Raw genomic sequence first — 25,668 nt, forward strand, 5'->3', positions numbered from 1 at the left:
TTATTTTTGCGAAAGAGAGAGAGGGAGAAAGAATGAGTAGGACCAGTGGGGAGGGACAGAGGGAGAAGCAGACTCCCCCTGAGCAGGGAGCCCGATGTGGGACTCGATCCCAGAACCCTGGGATCATGACCTGAGCTGAAGGTAGGCGCTTAACCAACTGAGCCACCCAGGCACCCTCTGTTTGGTTCTTTATATCTTCTGTATCTTTGCTGAAACTTTCTTTTTTTCCTCATGTTTCAATCATGTTCATAATTACTTATTTAAGCAATTTTATGATGGTTGCCTTAAAATCCTTGTCAAATAATCTTAACATTGGTGTCAGCTTATTGTTCTCTGTTCATGGTCTTTTCTTATTCAAGTTGAGGTTTTCCTGATTCTTGGTGTGATGAGTGGTTTTAATTATATCCTATGCATTTTGGGTATTTCATATGACTCCTTGGATCTTATTTAAATCTGGTATTTTAACGGGTCTCTTGACACTGCACAGTTAGGGGAAGGTAGACGCCACTTTGTCATTGTCAGGTGCAGGTTTCCTACTTAGCTGCCTTTGACATTCTGGGTCAAAAGGGTGCCTTTTAATCCTGGGAAAAAGTGGAATTTCAAGCCCCCCATCAGCCTTGGTTGATACCACCCTGCTTGGTAGGAGGAGTGTGGGACGGGAAGCCTTGTTACCTCTTAAACGGTTATAAAAGTTCTGACTCCCCACTCAGCTTTTTCTGACACAGGAAAGGAGGGAGAGAGAGACTCCTTATGTCTGGATGGGAATTCAAGTTCAAAAAATGCCTCCCAACTTGGTTTTCTCTGCTATCACCTAGAGGGCAGTGGGGGTGGGATGGGAAACCTCCCCACAGCTGGTCAAGGTGGAAGTCTGGGCTTAGCACTTTGGCCGTGGCTCACAGAAATGGTTGTGGGGTCATATTTTTTTTCCGTGGGTTCGGCTGTCATCAGGCCATTTATTACCTACAAGTTTTTTGTTCTGCTGAGTTGCCCCTACCATGGTCCTTTGGCTAGAGAGGAAGGGCTTTTCTTGGGGTTGTTGTTTGTGCCCACTGGTATTTCCTGGTTGCTGGCCATTTCATTACCCAGCTTGGGATGTATGAGGCTAAAAGAAAACTCACAGAACAGAATGATGTATCATTCTCTTTTGTCCCAGGTCTCTCCCTAGATCACTCTTCTTGCCACCTTCTAGAATCATCTTACATTTGTTTTAAATACAGTGTCTAGGTGTTTTAGCTGTACTTATTGAGAAAATAGGGAGATATGCATCTACTTCATGTTAGTCTATAAGTGCACTAGAAAGGAACATTCTAAATTTTAAATATTCTTTGTTGTAGCTACAGCAGGAAACTAAGTTCAGTCTTAAAATACATTAACTTAAAGCAGATATTTTGAGTAAATTTTTTTAAGAAAATAGTTTACATAATCAGTTTTTGGAGTCCTTGTAAATAGAGAAAGGGCAAGTAAAAATATGGATAACTCAAACTGGGAAATAACTCATAAGTCTCTATTTTTGCTTTATACTTACCAAGTTTGTGCATGTATAGGTGTATGTGTTAGACTTTCTGGAAATGTATTTTCGATAAAAATATTTAAATTATATTGTACAGACCAGATTCATTAAGAATTTAGAAAATCTTGGGCTTCACTATTTGACCTCCTTTTCTTGTAATCCACTTCTTTCTGGGGATATAGCCTTTTTTTCAAACTGATACAAAGCTAGTTCAATCTGATAATTTTTTAGGAATAAGAGATGTTATTTTTTTTTTTTAAAGATTTTATTTATTTATTCATCAGAGAGAGAGAGAGAGCGCGAGGCAGGGGGAGCTGCAGGCAGAGGGAGAAGCAGGCTCCCTGCTGAGCAAGGAGCCCAATGCAGGACTCAATGCCAGGACCCTGGGATCATGACCTGAGCTGAAAGCAGACGCTTAACTGACTGAGCCACCCAGGCGTCCCAGGAATAAGAGATGTTATTAAATTTGTGTCAAAAGAGGCTAAATATATATATAGGATGAAATATTAGCAAAAGTGAGTTTTTAAGTAGTGGATACTTATTAAATTTCTTCCTTGAATTTATGGCTTGCCAGTCGTTCTTCAGATATCTGAAAGTCAATATATTTTCTGAAGAGTATGGCAATCCATATATTTTCTATATTAAAACATATAACGTACAGATCTTCTAAGTATTTGTGGAGCTTAATGAAATAGAAAAAGTTTTCTGTTATTTATGATGACAGGGATAATATATCGGTGCCTATCTCTCTGTGGTATCTTAAGTAAAAAAAACATTCAGGAATACAAAGAGATAGTATTGACAAGACTAGATTAAATTAGCTGAGAAAACTTTCTCTTAAAAAATGTTAGTATGCTTATGTGTTTATAAGAATAATATGTTTATTGTGAAAAATATGGACAGTTCGGAAAAATAAAAATAAAACAAAATTCATACCTATTCATCCCCATAAACAATCCAGGTGTTTTCGTGGGATCTCAAAGTGGAGAGCTTAATTTTTCAGTTTTGCAAATAAATCTACTTCTGCTTAGACCATTGTTGGGTGTGCCTTTGTTAAGGTTTTAGTCTAATCAGAGAAAGAGTAATTAATAAATGTAAGGTTTGTAAAACCTTAAATAAGCTCTCTCTTTTTTTTAAAAAAAAAACAATAATAACTATTGCAGAGAACTCGAACAGTGTTGTTTTATGTGATATGGTCTAATTGCCAGGATAGGTGGAGGGGTGTGAATGTGCCTGTAAGAGAAGGAAATAAGGAACACTGTGAACTCTGCAGTACAATGGGGGTGTACACTACCTCTCCTTTCCTGTTCTGTCCAGGGTGTGTAGCCCAACGAGAGGAAGAAAAGTGAGTCATGCTGCATTTGTCAGAGGTAGCTATTTAAAGGACTTGTCATGAAACTTGGAGAACTCATCTTAGTACACCTTGGATTCCAATTTCTTTTGTGTTCTTTTTCTGACTCCCATAGCAAATTGGTCTGCATGTGTGACGAGCACTGAAGAAACTTGGCAGCTTATCAGGTCTCACCTGATAATAATAATGCTACCACATTTAAAAAATTGAATTAACAGATGCAACTGGTTATTAAATTATCATCTCTGATAGTTGTCAGAATTGGTAGCTATGACTAGCTTTGGGAATTTTCTGTATAAACTTTTTAAAGACTGGGCCTATTCTTCCAAATGCCATTTCCTATTGAAATGCGTCCTGGTTATAGTATGTTGATTTTTCTGTTTGAGAATTAATTAAAACAAAAACAGTTAAGTGAAAATACAGCATTTCATTTAATAGTGTTTAAATTGACCTCAAATGGATTTATACTGCTTCAGGTTACTACCTATATTCTGTTGCTGATTTCACAGGTTATATTAATTAAATATGAATAGATAGCATTCTTTTTTCTTTTTAAAGAATTTATTTATTTAGAGAAAGAGAATGCGAGTGGGGGGGTGGAGGGGCAGATGCAGAGGGAGAATCTTAAGCAGACTGCGCACTGAGCGTGGAGCCCTACCTGGGACTCAGTCTCACAACCCCAAGATCATGACCTGACCCGAAACCCAAGAGTTGGATGCTCAACTGACTGAGCTACCCAGGTGCCCCGAATAGATATTATTCTCAGTGTTTTTGTTTACTTTTTCAAAGTGAATGCTAGTCAGGTGTTGGACACTTGGGCCCTTAGCCAGAGGCTATTATGATTATTGTGCTTTATGGCACTTGGCTGAGGGTAGATTTGAGCAGTGGCTTGATATTTCTGAGCATTTAGCCTGATGACCCAGTATGTGAGGAATTAACTAGTTCTGCATAGGTAACCCAAAATGTAGTTGCAGTCCCACCAAGAAGTAGAGTGTGCTAAAGGAAATACAGATTAAGCATATCTTGAAGACATCCTGTTCACTCACCTGTCTTTAAGAATGATTATAACAGCATTATGAAGAGGAGGAAAAAAATGAAAGGAAAATAAAAATTTTATATTCTGTTTGGTCTCATAAGCCTTTCATTTAACACTGTATATTTTAGATTAGGTAAGATACTGGGAAATGAATAAATTTCAGTTGTTATAAAACCTACCCTCTTTATAACCCCTATAACGGGAGAGTCATTATGACAGATGCATCTAAAAATTTTCTTTCTTATTCCAAAATAAATTGAATTCTCAAATCCATTGTAAATTTGGAAGACCTTTTTGTCAAACTGTATTAGAACAATAAGCATTGAAGCAAAAGGTTTATGTATTTTTTTAAAAAGTTTATTCAAGACAAACTGGAAGAATTATATATAAAAATAAGCAACATTTTAAGGGTATTTTACTTAATATGTCAGTTATACATTTCTTGAAAAATAAGACTTTTAGGTCAAAGAAATACATTTAAAATATTGGTTTATGTAGTAGTTTTCACTAATTTCTTCATTTTTTTCTCTTTTACTTCACTGATTTGACTGCCTTTAGATTTTAAAGCAGTAGTCCTTAATCATGGCTCACATTAGAATCTCTAGAAAAGGCTTTAAAAAATGCTCAAGTCCTATCCCACACCGGTTAAATAATGTGTTCAAGTGGTTCAAACATCAAAAGTACATATAGTAAAAAACATATACATACAGTGAAAAGCCCACTCCTCATCCTATGCACAGTCCACCTAGTTCCTGGTCCTCTCAACAGGTAACCACTGTTGGTTTATTTTTATCCTCCCAGAGTCTTTTATGGTGTATACAAAAGGGATGGATAGATGAATGAATGAATGAATGAATGAATGAATGAACAAATCCTCCATCCCCTTTTTATACAGATGGTAGTATACTAAGTACACTTTAGTTAATTATTTTTACAAATTTCCCCCTCCCCCACCTTATTTAAGAGTATTTCTTGGAGGTGCTTTCATAGAGGCTCAGTAAGAGATTTCTTACACAGTTTTCTTTTTATGGGTATCTGAATGTATTATTCCATTTTTTTTCTATTATGAAGTATTGCTGTCAAAGACTTTTAATTTCAATCTGATTTTTTTGTTAATTATTAACTTTCTTTTTAGACAAATTTCTCATTTGTTGTTCTTTAAAGTCAAATAATTTTATTGGAATATGTCCTGGTATTGGTCAGTCTGGGTTGATTTCTCTAGATTCACAATGTGTCCCTTTAATATATATAGATTCAATTCCTTTTTTAGAATTTCAAGGAGTTTTTCTTAAATTATAAATTTAATTCTTGTTTTATTTCCTATTTTTTTCCCTTCTGGTGACTCGTGTGTGTTGAATCCTTTTCATTGCTTCATTTCTTTCTGTTCTAAAGCATGTTTCCCCTTTTATTTTATTTCTCTTAAGGTATTTTCAGTTTAGCTTATTTGATCTTGTGTTCTTTTTAGTTTAGTGATCATTTCCGAAATGATTCATTCTGTCATAATTCTTTTCTGAAATTTCTCCTATCATTTGAGTCTTTCTGTAAAATGATTTATGTTGCTCCTTGGTTTATCACTTTCATAATATCTTTTAGTTTGCTTTGAAATATAAGTGTAGAGTTTTAAATTTCTTTTTTAATAGACATTTTTGCTGGGCTTTTATTTTCTGTAGGGCTGTGGTTCTATTCCTTCTTTTACATATATAATATTCTATGGGATTTGGCTTTAGTACTCTTCTGTTATTTGTTTTTCTATGGCATTAGTTTCCTTGACCTTTTAAAAGAGGAGTGATTGAAGATAGTTTTATCCCCTCATGATTCTCTAGTGCTCTAATGTTTTTGTCAGATTAAAAAATTATTGCCACATTTACAGATTTTTCTGACTCTCTTCCCATCTTCCACTTCTGTCTCGAAACCCTCTTTTACTTCTCTCTTTAGTCTCTGGCTTGGTCAGTTTGGATTCTCTTCCCAGCTATTTCTCCTCAGTCTGGAGCTTTCTCCTGAAAGTAGATAGAGTTTATTAGACCCAGCATATCCTGGGCCATTGATACCTTACTGAGGACCACTTGTACTTACTCCCTGTTGGAATGTATGGGCCCTTCAGTTTCAGCTGCTGTCCTCATGTTGGCCTGCTGACCTCTGTGGTTACTGTCTGCTAGCTATTTTGGAGTTCCCAGGTCTGCCTGATACCCTGTTGCTTTCATCTTTCTTCTTGCACAGAATCTGTTGCCATGCACGTCTTGGGAAGATTCAACATTTATCTTTCCTTGCTCCCATTTGGGCATTCATAGAAACACTGTGACATCTGTTTTTGTCATAGCTATTGAATATGAGTTTTTGTCGATTTCTTAGGTGCTCTGTGTTTTTGTGAGGGACTTTTGAGAGGTCTGAAAACTCTACCACCACTACCATATACCCACTATCCACTCACTGTTAATTATTATTGAAGGGAATTACCTGTGATCGTTAGGGTGACATGTATGCTTTTCTTGAGGAGACCACCTCGCATAGAATTAGGAGTAGTTTGCAGGGAGTTGGAGGTCTCAGTCATGCTTGATAAAATTTGAGGGAAAAGACCATATTTTGGTTTTGTATACTAGTGTTTGGTACTTACAGATGCCTACAAGAATTGTTGAAATGAAGAAGACAATGTCTAGAAAATTAAAAAAAAAAAAACTACTTGGGAAAACTACTGCTTTTATTCTTTGTTTTTGTTTTCAGTTTTATAGAAAGTCAGTCATATCACATTTTCCCGAGAGTCACTAAATTTCTCATGCTTTATTCCATTTTTTAAGTGAAGATGAGTAACTTTTTAAAAAGTAATTTGAGGAGGAGGGTATTTGCAAGCATATCTATGGATCTACTACTCACTTGATTCTTTGTTTTCCAACATGTAACTTGTGTTTGTACCTTTTTACGTCTATCTGTAGATAACGACCACAAAACCGTGATTGATATTCCCAATAAGGATCTTAAGTCATTCCCTCCCACCTCCCCAAAATATTAATTATCTTGAGAATAAACTTTGTTTTATACTGTTTCTCTTCATTCACAATCTTTATTCTCCACTTTAGCAGTTAGCAATCTTTCCCTAGCTTAGGTGGTTAGCAACTTTCTTTTTTAAATGAAGATCATTTTTAAAAAATAAAAATTACATTTTGTTTTCAAAATTAAAAAAGCTCAAGCTCTTGTTTATTAAAAACTGTAGCTTATTGGATACAGTTTAAATAATGAAAAATTAGGAACAGTTTAAAAAGCTCCCCCCCGCCAATTTTATCATCAAAATAGGAAGTTTGAAAAAGAAATAAATACAATTTCCTTAGTACTTTTCTAACTACTGGGAAAAATGTATACTTTAAAAATTGGATTATTTGTTACTAAATAACCATAGTAATAAAATTGACCTTTTAGTCTCAAAAAAAATGCCAAGATTGGGGACATTTTTGAAAGATAATATAGGTATAGGTTTTTGAAATTTAATGCTTGTTCATATTTTGAAGGCATTATGTAATTTTTCTTATTCCTGTTCTAATAATTCAGAAAATCAAATTGTTCTTTTATTTGTCAAAACTAAATTGAATAATTTTAACGTAGTTAGAAGAATACCGTCTTCTGTTCTACAGGCTAATTGGCCATTGTGAGAATGATTTTCCTCCCTCACACAATGATAGAAATTTAAAGTGTTTGCAATACCTCCTCAAATCTATGATAACATAGATTTTTTAAAAACACACCATCAATTTAATAATAGACTTTGAGGGGACAGAAAAGATAACATTAAATGTGTATTTCAAGACATCCAAATTTTGGAGATCTTAGTATAATGAACTATAATGAAATAGACATCTTAGACTTGATTCAGTACATAAAATGGGTTTTTGTGTTCCAAATACTTCTCATATTTAGAATTTGTAAGTAGTTTAGTTAGAAATATAAGATGCTAAAAATAGTAAAAACATGTAAACTGTTCTAGTTAGTTTAAACTGAACTTCAGTGATTTTGTAAATAGGGAAGTGAAGGGTTTTCTCCTGTTTTTAAATTTAAAAATAGTTCCTCAATTTAAATGAATAAGGCTCATTAAAGAGATTTCCTACTGAAAAAAAATATTAATAATACCAAAAAATGGATTGAGAGTCCATCTTAAATTTAGGTACCTAAATTCTCAATATGATTCTCCGTAGAATCTCTTCAGCAAGCACATATTACTTCTGTATATTCACTTGGTCTTAAAATTTTTACCTATTTTTAATTGTGAGTGATTCAAGGCTGGATGCTAATTTCATGGCTATAATTTCTTTAAAAGTTAAACAGTACTTGAGATCTGTGCTAATGTAGGGGATATATGTCCACTTGAGATCTATGCTAATGTAGGGGATATATGAATACATTTCAGAAATGCTAGAGAATTGTCATTATGATATTTATTCTGCGACATTGAATTTGGTCTTTACCTTAAAATTTTAAATAACTTTTATAATTGTCTCTTCGGCATATAATTTGATGAAATATAATTTTAGTGTTTATGTATAGTCATCCCATATACTATTAGGATGTTTATAAGCTCATTTATCACTTCAGGGGTGTGTTTTATCTTCTTTACTAAATTGTAAATCAGTCATCCAAGGAATATTCTTAGATTGCACACAGATTTTTTTTTTGTACCCACTAATGTTTTTGAGAAGAGCTTAGTGATAGATTTTGTGTGTGTGTGTTTAATGGTATTGCCAAAAAAATAGGAAAACATGGACTTAGAATGTGGCTAAGCCTCATTTTCATCTAGTGGTGAGGCAAACCTGTTATTTGTGAATACTCTAGTTTATAATCTCAAGGGATGTATTTACTGTATTTCCCTACTTATCTGAGGTCAAACTCTGACCTCAACCATTCTAGAACAAAGCCACAGACTTCAGCAGTAAATGAAAAGACTGGTCTGAAGCAAATTTATCTGAAACCTATGTATTTTGTTTGACAGGTAAGTCATAGAGCCTTTCTCTCAACCAGACAGTTGAATATAAAGTAAAGAAGTAAAGGCTGCTGTGCTTAATAGTAGCCAGAAATGAATGTTGAAGAAGACACGCCCAAAGCTTAAAAATCTGAGAAACTTTTGGATAGGCTTAGGTAGCTCCTGGGTCTGTGTTTTCTTTTATTTGTCTAATGGATTTTTAGTTTAGGACTTTACTCAGTCAGGAACATTAAATGTGGAAAGAGGTGACTTAAGGGATATTTGCTATGTATTAATAAATAAGAGGCTTTGACAAGCTTTACTGTCCCTTCTTCTTGTTGAGAAGGGCATGTGCTTTTTTATATATTCTGTCTGAGGGAAGAAAGATGAGGGAAGAAAGATACTGTGATTTTGAAGGGAATAGGCAAGGAATTTACTATCTCAAACCTTTTCACAATACAGAGTATAGTGGCCTAAATCTAAAACTGGAAAGATTATTATATACAATAAATGTTCTCTGAGCATTTTGTGATTGGTTTAGCTTGTTCATTCCTACTTCATCTTCATGCTTTAGCTCTCACCTGAAAGGCTACTTCCTGAGACAGCCTTTTTCTGACATCTCTGGCTGAAATAGTTCTTCCTTTCTCCCTTCTCCTTCCTGGTTTACTTTCCTCAAAGGAGATAGCAAAATATTGTTTATGTATTTGTTTTCTCCCAGAATGTAAGTTCTTGGAGGGAGACATTTTCTCATATTTAATCATTACATTATCATCTCGTAGAATAGTGCCTGGCACACAAAAAAATGTATGTTGGTTGGTTGATTGGTTGACTGAAACATGTGGCTTGTGGAGTGCTGTGGATTCGGTCTATCGCCTCTCCTCTCCACCCCCCACACCCAAATTCACATGTTGAAGCTCTAACCCCTAATGTGATGGTGTTTATAGATGGAGCCTTTGGGAGATAATTAGGTTTCAATTAGTTCATGAGGGCGAGGCCCTCATGAGGGGATTAGTGTTCTCATAAGAAGAGACACCAGAGAGCTTGGGTCACTCTTCTCCCTGCCCTGTGAGAACACAGCTAGAAGACAGACTTCTGTAAGACAGAAAGAGAGCTCTCACCAGAAACTGACCATACTGGCACCCTGATTTTAGATTTCTGGCCTCCAGACCTGTGAGAAAGTAAATTTCTGTTGTTTAAGACACCAGTCTGTTACTTTGTCATGAAGTCTGAGCAGACCAAGACATAGAGTATAAGTTTTTATATTTAAAGCTATAGTGTATTATTTCATCATCCATTTAATACCTACTGTTGTAATCCATCTCTATGCTAAAATTTATTTGGATTCAGTTTTAAGAAGATAAAAGTATGTTTTAGTTTATACTGTAAAGCTTCTAAAGGAATTTATGGTTTTTGAAGGAGATTTTTGTGATGAAAGTATTAGGATCAATGTATATTTTCTTTCCAGCTGATACCTGTATTATCCTTGTATCCTATTAAATAACATCTTATAAGAAACTATTAAATTTGGTTTCAGCTGTGGATACAGAGTAGAGAGCATTTTAATAATGAAAAGTGGAGGTAAATATGCTCCTTACTCCATCTGCTTCTAAAATTACAGACTAGCTGCCAGGGAGTTTCACAAGTTAGAGCAGTGTCTGAAATCACAGAGCAGCACGAAACCTGCAGGATCTGAAAAAGGCAGCCTTCATGGCAAACAGTAACCTGCTCTTTACTACGTAGGAATTTATGGATGTGGCAACAGCTCCAATCCTACTTCTGCTTTAAGAATTTACCAAGGACCTCACACATTTTTAAAATCATTGACCCGTTTCATTAGACTTTTTCCCTCTATCATTTCAAAGTTGTTCCCCACTTGGTTTTTGAAGTCTCTTTCATTTTGTTGTAGTTTCTTTTCCCATGTAATATGCTTCCTAGGCAGTTGCTTTTTTTTTTTTTTTTTAGTATGTGTATATTTTGTATGTGTTTGGTTTCTGCCTTCCTTATTATTTCTTCTGTCTTACCATTTTCTTTTGCTCTTAAGAGCACATAATTTTTCTAACAACATAGTCTAGTAAAGATTTCAAATATTTTAGAAAACTGTAACCTAGTGAAATTTGCCTGTAATTTTACACCTTACAGATAACAACTTTAAGACTAACAATGTGTTCTCTAGGATGTTTTACAAATTTATGCTTTTCACCAAGAAATAAATGAGAGTGCCTGTTTGCCTGTTTGCCTGTTTTACCACATCCTTGCCTACACTGGGTTTTATCGATATTTTTAATACTTGTCAGTTAGAGAAGTAAAATATATCTCTTGCTCTTTTAACTTTTATTTTATTATTATACGTGATTTTTTTCATATGGCTGTTTATCGTTTTCATCCCTCAATTTCCCCTATCTTTTCTCTGTCCATATTTTTAATGATTTATAGGAACCTTTATGTGTGAAGGTTTTTTACACAGATTTTTTTCTGATATCTTTATTTTTCATGTTGATGGTATCTTCTGCTCCAGCAAATTCAAGTAGTTTAGTCTATTATATATGAATTTTGGGTTAGAAAATATTCAGCCTTGTTTTCTTTTAGTCTTTATATAATTTAATTTTACATTTGACTTTTGACCCATCTCGACTTCCTATTGATAAGATGAGATACGGTTCAATTATGACTTTCCCCAAATGTGTAGCTTGGTACCCTGACAATATTTATCAAATAAACCCTCTCTCCCTTCCTTATTTGGAATGCACCTTTGCCATACACTAAATTTCCATATATACTTACATATATCCTAGACTTTATTCTCATTTCTGTTGGTAAGTGTCTGTTCCTGTAGTAGTACTATCTACATTGCTATGATTACTGTTGTTTTGTTGAACATTTAGATTTACCAGGACTCTACTTACTTTTCTTAGCTAATCTTGTATATTAATCTCCCAATTAAACTTTAAAATCATTAAACAAGTTAAATTTAAAAAGAAAACCTTGTTGGGATCTTGATGTAAATTTTGTTAAATTCTATTTATTTATATATAGAAAATTGACATCTTCCTCATATTTAATCTTTCTACTTAATAGGTATGTTTCCTCATTTATTCCAGAGTCCTCAAATATCCCTCAACTGAGTTTTATACTTTTCTTCTTATAGCTCCTGGACATTTACTGTTAATTCATTTCTAAAAAATTTAAGAGTTTTTGTTTGTTTCATGTATAGTAATATACTTCTTATCTAGAATCAGGTTTCCTGTAATCTTACCCTGGCTTTCAGTCTGGAGGGTAATGCTCTTGTGCACCTAAAATTGCTATCAATTTTGTGCCTAAATTCAGTGCAACAAACTAGAATACATGTATTTCCCCAGAAACTATGTCACACAGTGAAGATAGAAACATATAATTTCATGGCAGAATGAATCAAAGAATAAGCAGTTGTCATACAATCTGATGAGGTTTAGAATGGAGATAGTGTAGAAGGTATTGGAAGATCACGAAGGAGAAAAAGCCATCAGAATTTAGCTTCAGAAGATGAACAGGTCTTTGTCAGGTAGTTAGGTGGGGCAGGGAGGTCTTGCAGAGGGAGCAACATTTGAGAAATCCTGCAGTTATGAAATAGCATGAGCTGTTTGAAAAATTGCTAGTCCTAGAGTTTCAATAGAGGGTTTTTGGCTTGGTATATCAGCATAGAATATGAGGGGGAGGTGTTTTTGTAGCTGAATCTGAAAAGGTTGTTGGAGACTGTCAAAAAGTTTTTAGTAGTTGAGTAACACTGAACATACTTGCATTTTGGAAAGATATTTCTTGCAGTTGATAAGTATGAGTTGGAGATGAGATGGAGTTAGGTAGACCTCTTTGGAGCCTGATGGAGTAATCCAAGAGAAATGTGATGGAGATCTTAATGAAGTGGAGAAATGTGAATAAAGATGGGGAAGACAGATTTTGAAAGATATTTAGGCAGTAAAACTTACCAAATTTAACTGTTGTGAGTCAGGAAGAAGATGGAGTCTAGGATGGCTTGATTTCAAGTTTGCAGAATGCTTTAGACTCTAAATTATAAACTTGCCTTGTGAAACTTTTTTTTAATGTATGCTTCATAAATATTTCATTTACCCTATAGCAAATTAATAACAGTAATGTGATACGAAATTGGTGGGGTAAGGGACTGTCAGAGGTGGACACAATCTCTACTTGCACTTAATCATTAAATCCTTTTATTTCTCTTCCTCAATCTCTCTCAAATTTTTAATACTTTTTAAATTTTTTATTTATTTTTTATTATATTTTATTATTTATTATTAATACTATTTAATTTTTAATACTTTAATACTTTTTCCCTCATCAATGCCATTACTCTAGCCTAGGGAGCAACCATCGATCACTCAGATTATTACATGGAATTTTGCTTTGTTCCAATTCAATCCATGCTGACCTAGAATAATTCTTCAATTGTGATCATTTCAGACTCTGTCTTAAAATCCTCTGTCATTTCTATTTCCTTAGGATTAACACCAACCTTTCAAAACATCTTGCAAAGTCTCATTTTCCTTGCTTGTAAAATAGGAGTAATAATAGTAATATTTCCTCTTTGGGTTATTGTGAGGATTAAATGAATTCATGTTCTCAAGTATTTAAGAACAGTGCCTGGTACACAGCGCTATATAAATGTTTGTTCCTGTTTTGTTGTTCGTGTTATTTTTATTACTTGTTTAGTGCCTTAACTTGACATCTAGACTGTAAGAAGCATGAGGTTTAAGATGATGTCTGTCTTTCTTTGGCATTAAGTTCTGTGCTTAGTGTAGAATATAATAATATCAAGTGCCTAATAATATAGTCATTTTATGTACAAATAAGTGAATTTCATTTGGAAGCATGATAAAGCAGAGGTAGAATTGTACTATTGTTATAATGTAATAGAAGAATAAATGTCCATACTATCCTGCATTGCTAAGAAAAGGACTGTTGCATTTAGTAAGATAGCAGCTCTGAAATGCATTTTATTATTTGAAAAAATACATTAAATAAATAGGGAGTAAAATAAAGTAAAATAATCGGTTATGCACAAACAGAAAAGGAACACAATGGCAACTCTGGATTATGAACCATAATTAATAGTTAGCTTAACATGTGATTTTCTTATGTAAGGAAAAGTTGATCTACTATGGGGTTTGGATGTACTTTCTCTCCTGAAATGGTTGAGAAATAAGTTTGTTCATGTGTTTATCCATCCAAGAAGTATTTATTGGGTACTTTCTATGTGCCAGGTATGGTTTTGAATGCTTGAGAACTATTAATGGGAAAACAACAACAGTAGCAAATCACTGGTCATGGAGCTTACATTTTACTGTATGAGAGAATTTAATAAACATAAGAAGTTAATTATGATGTAGAAAGTGAGTAAGTGATAAAAAAAAAAGTAGGATAAAAGGGGGGTTGGGGGTAGGGAGATCACAATTTTAAATACAGTGATCAAAGTTTCATTTAAGAGGTGACTTTTGAGCAGAGACTTGAAGATGGAGAGGGGAGAAGACAGTAGGTCCAGAGAACAGTCAATGAAAATGCTATACAGTGGGAACTTACAACAAGACCAGTGTGGCTGGGCAGAATGAATGAGGGGGAAATGGAGGAGGAAATAGTCCCCTAAGTAATAGAGGTTGGGCACGGGATGGAGAGAGCTTAATGCTTTTGATGTTTATTTAGGGAAAACTGCTTTTATAAAAATACGTTTAATTTTACATTAAAAATTGTATAGATTAAAAAAATTCTGTTTAGGGGCGCGTGGGTGGCTCAGTCGTTAAGCGTCTGCCTTCGGCTCAGGTCATGATCCCAGAGTCCTGGGATCGAGCCCCGCATCGGGCTCCCTGCTCTGCGGGAAGTCTGCTTCTCCCTCTCCCACTCCCCCTGCTTGTGTTCCCTCTCTCACTGTGTCTCTCTCTGTCAAATAAATAAAATCTTAAAAAAAAAAAAAATTCTGTTTAAAGATGCCGCAGTAAGAAGTACTGTAGGAAATAACAGACTATATTCTGCAAGACAGGATATCTATTGTCATTTTATAGTATGTATACTCTTGGGGTGCCTGGGTGGCTCAGTCGGTTAAACGGCTGCCTTCGGCTCAGGTCATGATCTTGGGGTCCTGGGATCGAGCCCCACGTCCGGCTCCCTGCTCAGCGGAGATCCTGCTTCTCCCTCTCCCTCTGCCTGCCACTCTGCCTACTTGTGCTCTCTCTCTCTCTTTCTGTCAAATAAATAAATATAGTATGTATACTCTTCTTTGCAAATGAAATCTGGTCAGCAGTAGTAACATTCTTTATTTGTTTATGGGGGACTCAGACATGACTGCATACTCTTTGTTTCAGCTTCTTTTGTCTAAAAATTTCTGTGGCAGTCATATTTTTCCTGTCAGTGGATCTCTCTCTCTCTCTTTTTTTTTTTCTTGTGCTGTTTGAAACATGGTGATTACATTCTGCTTAGAAGTAAAACACAAGGGCACCTGGGTGGCTCAGTTGGTTAAGCGACTGCCTTCGGCCCAGGTCATGATCCCGGAGTCCTGGGATCGAGTCCCACATCTGGCTCCCGGCTCAGCAGGGAGCCTGCTTCTCCCTCTGACCCTATCCCCTCTCATGCTGTTTCTCTCTCTCTGTCAAATAAATAAATAAATCTTTAAAAAAAAAAAAAAAGAAGTAAAACACAAGTCCATCTATTCCTGTGCAATTGTGAGATATGGCTGTGACTCAAAGTAGGATTAGTTTTTAAGCAAGATTAAACTTGATGGGACATTTGGGGTATTTCTTATATAGTTCATCTTTTGTAGACTTTCAACAGATTTAATGTTTTAATGATTTTTAAAGCCATTTTCTAAAACAATTTTAAGTCTCCATTCTCTTTATAGAAAATTTCACAGCTTTTTTTTTTTTGGTTTTGTTTTGTTTTGCTTTTAAGAAATGAGAGCTGATCAGTGAAACAGATTTTATTGCATGTAGAATTCAAAGAATGCCCTTGTATCATGTGTCCTTAATGATATAGAGGCATGCTGTTAATTAGAACACTGCAATTTTACTTTTAAATTTCTATGCCTTTCAAAGCCATCACAAACTTAATTGATGTTTGAATTGCTGTTACTAATCTTTCAAAGAATACAGGAAAAATGAGTTTTAGAGATGGTCCCCTCTACCTTACATCATATCTAGAGAAAGATAGCTGGAATACATTTCAACTCAACTTTCCATTTCTGCAATTTGTAGTTCTGGTTGTTATGTTTCCTGCAAGCAGAAGTTTTTCACTGTAGTTTTTACATGTCCTTCTTTCCACAAAATTTTTGAGTGTTTGTTTAAATTTTAAACATTAAAGAGAGAAGTATAAATTAAAAATAACCAGGACTAGGGACTATGCAGATAGAATGGAATATTAAGGCCAAGAGAAAACTCAGGACATGTATACTTGCTTCTAAACATTTATTAAGATTGAGCTACAGGTTTTATTGTCCAATTACTTTTACTAAACAGAAGGGACAATATAATTTCTAAAGAAAAGCTTACTACTTCCTTAGTAGAAAATTCATAGAAGTTGAGTAGAATTTTTGGAAATGAGGCCTTAGAATTTGGATGAGAGCTTATGCTTCCAGCAGTATAGTTGTAGTGAGTAAAAGGTATAATAGGAGGATAAAACTTTTTTCTCTACCCGTACTGATGTTCTGTTGTTCATTTATGGAGAGGCATCACATTTTCTGCATGCCAATGATAAAAAAAAAATGTAATTTTTATTGTATTTTGTGAAGGTATTAGATATGAAGTAAACAGATGTCAATTTTTTTTAAATTAACATCCTTTTATAAATGAGGTAGTGGAATTCCACTTGTTGAATCCCGTAAGGAAATACATTCTTAATCTTCCTTTTTAAAAGGCCACTCAGCTCTAAGATAATTTTATTGAAATTAGATGCTTAAAAGAAATTTTCCTTCAATCGATGGCTTGAAGGTAGAAAATTATAAGCTTCAGACAATGGAAAAGAAATGGGAAATGATGGTGTTTTGGGGAAAAAAACTGTGGTCCATTCACTTTCCACTAACCTCATAAAATTGGTCTTTTTCAAAAATAGAAATGCATTTTTTATACCTGGACTCTACATATGATATTGGATGGAAAATAAAGAAGTCTTCCTGAAATAATACTGAAGAAAGCAAATTAAAATGTGAATCAGTTCCCTGTTATGTAAATAGTGATTCAGTTCAATGTTGGACTTCAAGGGCCAATAATTTTTATGAAAGTATTTCTAAAGCAAGGTGTTTGGATTGGATTTTAAAGTCTATGTCCTTTGGTTGACTTTCTTTCATTTTATTCATTTGAGAGTACTTGTTTATAGTATTGTGGCATTTACTTGGTTCCCACTAAATTCTTTCTTTTGCATCCCTGGCACAAATGTGGACATACAAGATCTAAAACCTAAAGATATAGTCCACAAGCTAAACTGTGTTTCCATATGGTATCAACCCCATTGCATATATCTACATGTGTTATATTTTATTTTCTATCATTGAGTCTACATATACTTGGCACACTTTTTAATTGTATAGGAGCAGCATCAGTAACTGTTGACCAAATGACAGTTCTAGTTTATACAGAAAGTATAAATGATCTGACATTATTAAGAATATTTTGCCTAACATTGGGATAGCTGCTAAAACAATTTAATAGAGTGCCTTGATGGGAACACTGCTACGTGTTGTAACAGCTAGACTGGTGAATAAGACAGCTGAGGTTATTGCTCCTTGGAGCTCATTACAATAATGGGTTATCGGTGTTTAGTTACTACCATTTGTACTTCAAAGTTTTGCCCTTTTTAAAAAACAACAACAACTTAGTCATGGGAGAAAGTTTTGACAGGAGAATATTAGTCATCACTAGTGAAGATCATAAAATTGATTTTAGCTTATCCCTTTTGATTTTTTTTTTAATTTCAGCAAAAAAAGTTTATGTTCCCAGATTAGAATTTATTTTTGTGTTTTCAATTAAGTATCCAAGTCAAGACATCTGTGATCTAGTGGTTTTTAAATTTATTAAAAAGATCAGAAAATATTCCGAGGCAAGGAAAGTCATTCGTAGATTACTTCTATTTATTTCACCTTGGCCATATAAAAACTGATGAACTACAGGCTAAATACTACTTTCTAACCCCAAAGGCATGTTTAAATACTGTCTTAACCCCATGCTTGTGGTTTTTGAGTTGTCAGTAATCTCCAGGATGAATACTGGGGGCCGGTTATTTGCAGCCAACATAGTATCCTCTTGACAGAGGTTCATGTGAGGAAAAAAAGTCAGGCTGGGCTAAAATTACAGGACAAAAGAGAAGGGAAAGTATTGTATTCTGTGTAAATGGTGAGGGTGTTGTAGTTTTTGCCATAATCCCTTTTGGAAAGTCATTTTTAAAACTGTGGAAATGCCACAGATCTTGAAATATAATTTTTCCCCTTGTTTTGAAGCCTAGGACTTAATGGGAATGATAGTCATAACAAATTAGTCTATTTTTGGGAGGATTACTTGTGTGCCACAGTTCCTCATCCTGAGCTGGGAGACAGTTCACTGTTTTTGTGCAATTATACTTGCCCTGATATACTTATTTAGTAAGCTATAAGGGGGGTAAAAATAGAATCAAATGTTCATTCTATTAAATATATCATTTGGAAAAGTTAGCAAAGATTGGAAGTATTAATATTTGTTTAGTATAAAATAGACCAATCCAGTTTGATGCCCACTTGCCTGTGACTTTTCTAGGCTGTAGCTCCCTTAGTGAACTGCGAAGAGGTAGAGGAATGAGTACTTTGCTGTGATGTGAGGCATGCCTGTTCTCCCTCTGGTTAGCTCTCTCTGGTTGTCTGGTTTTGGCCTCTACTAATTTCTTGGTCCCGACACAGATTATGCATGGTTTTCCTTGGGCAGTGCTGAGATTTACCCCAGGCCATAGAGATTGCCGAGACTACTGGCTCTCTCAGTAGTCTAGGGTGCCAGTCTTTTCTCTAGATGGTCTGATTGCTCACTTAGTTTAGCAGCTACTTAAGCAAGTCGAGAGAATCAGGAGGTTCTCCATAGACTGTATGAGAGGTTGACTCCATTTTTTTCCCCAAACCTACTCTACAACAGCTGTCTTCAGTCTTGTTGAATGGGCTCTCTTTTAGAGGGTCTCATGCCTTCAGATGTCTCCACATCAAAAATGGGCACAGGTGTTTAATTCAGCTATGCTCACAGAGTCCAGGGGAGTCCAGAGGATGCATGTCAAGTTCTCCCAACAACTCCCTCACTGTGCTTGGCTTTGTGCCAATGGCAGGACGAATGCATGTCTGCGTATTTTACAACTTGAAAAGGATGGGGAAAGACCAAGGGGCCGGTCCCCCTTTCTTCAGATACTGCTCCTGGGGAGTGATTCTCTTGTAGGCCACTCTTTCTCCCACGTTGAATTCAGACACTAGTAAATCCACACACTCCTAGGGGAGGGGAAGGAGAAGCTTTTCTCCAGCAAGAGTGTCCTTTCTATAAGACCGAAGACTCCTCTTCTTCCCTTATTCCTTTCCTTACACAGACTGGTGGTGGGGCAGTGCCATAGGTATTTGAAGTTGGTAAGGGCCAATTCTGCCAAAGTTTGGTAAACTCTGGGAGTGAGAGGACACATTTTATGATTGTCTTTAGTTTTGAGGCTTAATTGCCATTCTGAGATAACAGAAAAATTCCTTATCAACATCATTTCACGGATTTTGCTCTTTTTTATTCTTTGTATATGTGTGTGTGGTAGAGGGAGGAATGTTTGGCATCGTTGCCATGCTTTTTGTTTTTGTTTTTTTATGTTGTTTATGTTGCTTGTGCCTGAGTAGCTTTGCCCAGAAAATTTTTTTAAAGATTTATTTACTTATTTGAGAGAGAGAGAGAGAGAGAGAGAGATCACAAACAGCGGGGAGGGACAGAGGGAGAAACAGACTCCCCACTGAGTAGGGAGCCCAATGTGGGGCTATATCCCAGGACCCTGGGAATGACCTGAGCCGAAGGCAGACACTTAACCCCCTGAGCTACCTAGGTGCCCATTTGTCCAGAAATGTTACTGGCTGTGATTTAAATATTTGTGGGTAACACGTTTTCCCACTTTATGAAATCAGCTTCCATTCCATGAGCCCAAGCGTGTTCAGTTGAGGCAGTATTTAGATTTATTAGAATACTTGGACTCTGACCTCTTAACAGATTTTGTTAAATATTTTCTGTCAGGGTCAGTGTACCTGTTTTTCTTTTCTCTGCGTTTAATACCTTTGAGCTTTGGATCTTTTCCTCGCTATAGCGGGTAGTTTTGAAGACACTATTTTCATTTACTCATCTAGCAGCCATGTACTCTCCATTCATAAGAAGAAAAAGAATAGTGACTGCTGGAAAAAGGCTTTCTGAGACATTGGAAAGCTCGAGGCTCAGAATCCAGCACTAACTCCATTTCCTCTCCCCACACCCCACCTTTTTTGTGGCCTTGATGATGCTGAGTTTGGCTTAGGAATTAGGAGACTCCAGTGCTTATAAATATTCTCTTATATGGAAGCTCATGGATTATTAATGTGAGTTCTTCCAGAATGGTTGATATAAGCCTTAAAAAGAGAGAATTTTTAGTCAGATGTTTTCTCAGATCTGGCAGGACACTGTGTACCTTCACATGGAACCAAGGACTAAGGGAAACAATATGATTTAACTGTCCCTCCTGTACGTGGCCACCTCACTTTAAGTAAGTTATCTTTTCTTGGGTTATTGGATCAGGAGATTAAAGGGGGTTCTGGCCAATCCATAATCTACCTGGGACATTGCAGATAGCACTTCAGTTTGTTTCTCTTGAGAATATTAGTGAGAATTCTCAGAAATTCACTAGTGGGACTTAGGTGAATAGGGGTGGGAGCAGTGCCATGATATGCTGCTCTGTGGCCCTCCAGAGTTTCTGTTCTGCTAATTTTCTTCACTAAGTTACACTATTTAAAAAGAAATCTCATTATATATTGGGAGAGGGAGGTAATATGCTTAACTTGTTATTTAATTTTATTTATATGTGTATCCATTTGGTATTGCTGAATAACAAGTCACCTCAAAACTCAGTAGATTAAAATGGTAAACATTTATTATCCTTCATGCATTTATGGATCAGCTGGATCTGCTGACATAGGCCACCTTCAGCTGCTTTCAGCAGGGCTCTCTCATGTATTTGCAGTCAGGTAATGATTAGTAGGCTGAGGCAGACACATCTAGCCTCATTTACATGTGTGGTGGTTGGCTGGCTCTTGGCTAGGGTGACAGGTGAATAGGACACATGTCTCTCATTATCTAGTAGCCTACTTCACATGTGTTCTTGTGGTGGCTGGGAAGGGTTCCAAGAACATCAAGAGGGCAAGCTCCAAAGAACAAGCACTTTTGGGGCTTCTACTTGCATCGTATTTGCTAGCAACTCATTGAACCACATAGATCTCATGACCATGTCCAGAGCCAGCATGGAAAGGCACTTCCAAAAGAGCATGGATCCTGGCAGATATAAATAAGTGAGGCTCTGACTGCGAAAGCACATAATTTAAAGATTTTATATTGTCAGACTTGTTTTCCCTTTATTATTTTTTTTAACATTTGAAAGGGACCATTCTTTGATGGTCCATCCCATCCATCAGAGGATGGTCCTTTTAAACAGAGTTTTTTCAGTTCTGGAAGGTTCTCAAATTCCTTCATCATTATCTTTTCTCCCCCCTGTAATGTTTATTCTAACAAACAGTTGATTCCCATTGTTCATGTTAGTTATATTCCATAAAATCACTGCAAATACTGCATTACCTAATACTGAAAACCCATTGCTCTTAGAAATACAGGGTTAGGTGTTAGGTTCGTGAGGGCTTCTGGTTACAACAGTTTTAGCGACTGTAAGTATATAACCTTGTTTTATGTGTGTTTCTTTTTAAATCATCTTATTTAATATATGTTGTTGATTTGTTAACATTGACCTCACTACCAACAACACTGTAACTCATGCTTTTGAATGCAACTTAACGAACCCAGTTATTTCCTCTGTAGGTCACATCACAACCTTCCTGCACTTAGGAGCACTAGATCACACTTTAGCACTCTCCTTGGGGACCATCTTAAACAGTGAATCAACAACAAGCACAAATGCAAAACACACGACAGTGAATAGACTGTGAAAAAGACATTGATAGAATGAGAACTGAAACAAAAAGGTAGAGAGCATCACCTTGTTTGACCTTACTTGGGATGTGTATGTTGGGCACCTCAGATTTTTATTGTTATGTGTGTTCCACAAATGACCGCTATGAAGTGCCTAGAGTATTGATTTTGGGGTTACAAATAAATTTTAGTAGGCGAATTCATGTATATGGAATCTGTGAATATTGCAGTCAGCTCTATTTGGGAACAAGTGGCTCTCTCAGTGTTTCATTTGCTTTTTACTTTAACTCTATATATTTTTTTTATTTCTGAGACATTTTTCAGGGAATCTCGTATTTCATTATTTTACTGCTTGCATTTTAGAATCTATTCTTCATTGCCTCGGTTGCAGCTTTAAATTTAGGAATCACTGAGATCATTTTTGTATGGCTTTTTCTTACCTCAGTATATAGACTTTATAACTGTCTCCTCTAGTTTCACATGTATATTTGTCTTTTTAAATTTTAATTAAATGTGACATAAATTTTCCAAAGTCTTTTCCTGTTTTTTCTAGTAACATTTCTGTAGAAGGCCTTTTCTATAATTACTTAGTTATTACTATTTTAAAAATATACCTGGTGATTTATTTTGGTTTGTTTCTATACTTACTTTTAAGATGGACTTCTGTGCCTTTTATTTGGAGTTGAAATGACTTCTGTCAGAATTTGTGTATGTGTATGTGTCTTTTAGTCAGTCCTACAGTCTCACATTGGGGGTAAGTGTTTACTAGTTTTATTTTGTCAGAATTCTAACAGCCTAAGGAATTTAAGGTGCTGAAGGTAGCAGGGGAGTTTTCTTCTGTATGAAACAGTTGCTTTTCCACATCCAGTGTGGGAGTCAGTTTGTTGGCATTATTTCTGTTCTTTCCCTAGATTGATTACCTCAAACAATTTAAAAGAATGGTTTTTGAAGAGAAAAACAGGTTTTATTTAAAGCATTTTTTTAAAGCACTTAATAGAGCTCATCTTTTTTTTTTTTTTGGTATTACTAACAAATAGTTCTTTATTCACTAAAGAGATCAGCTGATTTAAAATCATCTATTTTTATTTCTTCCCTGTTTCTGCATATAATATTCTCTTTCCCTTGCCCCTTCAAATGTACTAAAGGCTTAGAAACCAGATAACTAGCCTTAGTAGAAAGTTTGTAGAAGGGTAAGTGGTTTCTGCATTTGGCTTTGCAGATATTTTCCCTTATGTAAAACAAATTCTGGAGCACAAATTTTTGTCACCTGTATTTGCTCCTCAGTATACATTTATTTTATTTTTTTCACTTAACAAAGTGTTTTTCTGGTTTGCCTAATAAGGTAAGGAAATTGGTGGACATCATATGTAGTTAGCTAATAGGAAATTTAACTCTCTGTACTGGCAAAAGAAAAAAAAAAAGAATGGGCCCTAAAGCAAGCAAGCAAATAGTTAAAAGAACCCCTCTCTATAAATAGACAAACATAATTAACATAAGCCTTGGAAATGTGAAATAGCTGTCCTGTGCCCTTGGTCAAGCTGTTCCGTTCCATGTGTTTCTCTTATGCTATTAGCATTTTACTGTAATATGTATGACTCTAATGTTTAAAAATTTTCTCTCGGGCGCCTGGGTGGCTCAGTTGGTTAAGCGACTGCCTTTGGCTCAGGTCATGATCCTGGAGTCCCGGGATCGAGTCCCGCATCGGGCTCCCTGCTCGGCAGGGAGTCTGCTTCTCCCTCTGACCCTCCTCCCTCTCATGCTCTCTGTCTCTCATTCTCTCTGTCTCAAATAAATGAATAAAATCTTAAAAAAAAAAAAATTTTTTTCTCTCATACAACATGACCCCTTAATGCAAGTCAATTAGCCCATCTGATGATTAAGTGGTTGATTTTTCAGTGTTACGGAAGTTAGCTATATTGAGTAAAGAGAAAAGATAAGAGTATGTTGGGCTCCTGTGTGTTCCTTTCCAGGGAATTGTGAGGAGTAACTTTGACAGTGTATGACTTTCATCATATATTCCGACTATAACCCAATTTCCATATAAGGTGCCTCTTTAATATTTGATTGTCCGCCATATACTAAGTACCACACTAACCACTCGACATTCTTTCTTTCACCGAATTTCTGCCGTAAGACAGTGTGATTGGCACTAATTATCGCACTTTACAGTTAAAGAAGGTGATTGAGATAGGAAATTTCTTGTCCTAGGTAGCACAGTTAGTAAATTATATTTCCCAGATTTAAAATTGGGTTGACCTTACCATATGTGTGCTCTTTTTACTATGTTGGGATTGAAGGTGAAATTTTACTGTAATTATTTACTTAGAGGAGATACCAAATATTAGTTTACTAATATTTCCTAGTTATTGTTCAGGGTTAAATTTTTAAGTATTTTATTTAAATTCTTTAACCATTTTGAATAGAACTCTAACATATGGCAAACATTTCCCCACCCCCCCTTCTTCTTTTTGTTTTTTAGAGATTATTAAATATCTGTTACCATTTGTTTGGTGAAGGGACAGCTTTTTGAGCACAATTCTTATAAGTAAACAGTGTTGCTATCATGGTCTGTAGAGGAGTCAGGACTGTTTGTCTCTATAAGAAAATCAACAGAAAAAAACAATTTTTTTTCTTCTTATACATAGCAGAGATACTTGCCATAGATTTCAACTTTCTCAGAAGTGATTATTGGTTTGTTTTCAGAGAGTAGTGTTTGAGCTGCCATTAAGCAGGAGATTAAAAAACAAAAAGCAGCTCCTCTTGCTTTTTTCTTACCCCAAACCCATTCCCAAAGAAACACAGATCATTTTATCTAATTTCTTAGTAATAAATGGGAAAAACAAACAGGCAACTCCCAGTCACTAGGGCACTAATTTAAAAGAACGGGATACTCCCAGAGTGGAATTGGTTGGAATATTTTATTCTCGTCTAGTCTGGTTAGCTGTGAGCAGAAAATAATTAGTAATTGATGGCAGGGCAGAAAGAGAATCTGATTCATAGATACACTAATCAGAATAATAATTATTGGAAAATTGGGACATATCCATATTCTCCTGCTAAATGTGATTTTTGAAAGAGTTCCTTAAGTTCTATTAGAACAAACAAGATTTATACTGTATATTATTACACATATTGGACATTTTAGCAGTGGTTACAGTGTGATTTTTGTAGTTGTGGTTACATTATCTCTGAAGGAAAACTTGTAAAGGGTTTAATAATTCAACTTCACAATTTTGTTTTAGGCTAACATTTGGTGACTAATTTATTTTCTAGAGCTTGAAGGGTTTTGTTCAAATCCTAATAAGTTGTTATTTCTAGCATGCATGATATTTTTTATTCCTGGAAAATGAAGAAGCATTTTGGGAATGATTGCAAACATAATCATAGAGAGGAGAATAGGGATGTCTTTCATTGTTTACGCTTTTGCGGCAACAGATAAATTCATTGTTGAATCACCTTAAAGAAGAAAAAGAAGAAACTAGTCCTTGCCAGAATGCTCTATGGGAAAATTTTTATTTCTAAAGTAAAAAGTGGTAACTATTTTAAATTTATATATTTATATGCATCATTACATGTAGATTTCCATTTTTTTAGAGTTGCCACTAACTGAAGAAGGTATTTTCCATTTTTCATTGTATTTATTCGAATTCCTTCTATAGAAAAGCCTTTGTT

General features: G+C 35.4%; 1 protein-coding gene across 5 annotated transcripts in view; it reads left to right on the plus strand.

Annotated features, from left to right (window-relative positions):
- CCDC91 (coiled-coil domain containing 91) overlaps positions 1–25,668 on the plus strand; it is a 342,380-nt gene that overhangs the window by 108,707 nt on the left and 208,005 nt on the right. The window lies entirely within an intron of this gene.

This window comes from Leptonychotes weddellii, chromosome 5, assembly GCF_054177405.1.
Source record: "Leptonychotes weddellii isolate Sample4059 chromosome 5, ASM5417740v2, whole genome shotgun sequence".
Taxonomy (NCBI): domain Eukaryota; kingdom Metazoa; phylum Chordata; class Mammalia; order Carnivora; family Phocidae; genus Leptonychotes; species Leptonychotes weddellii.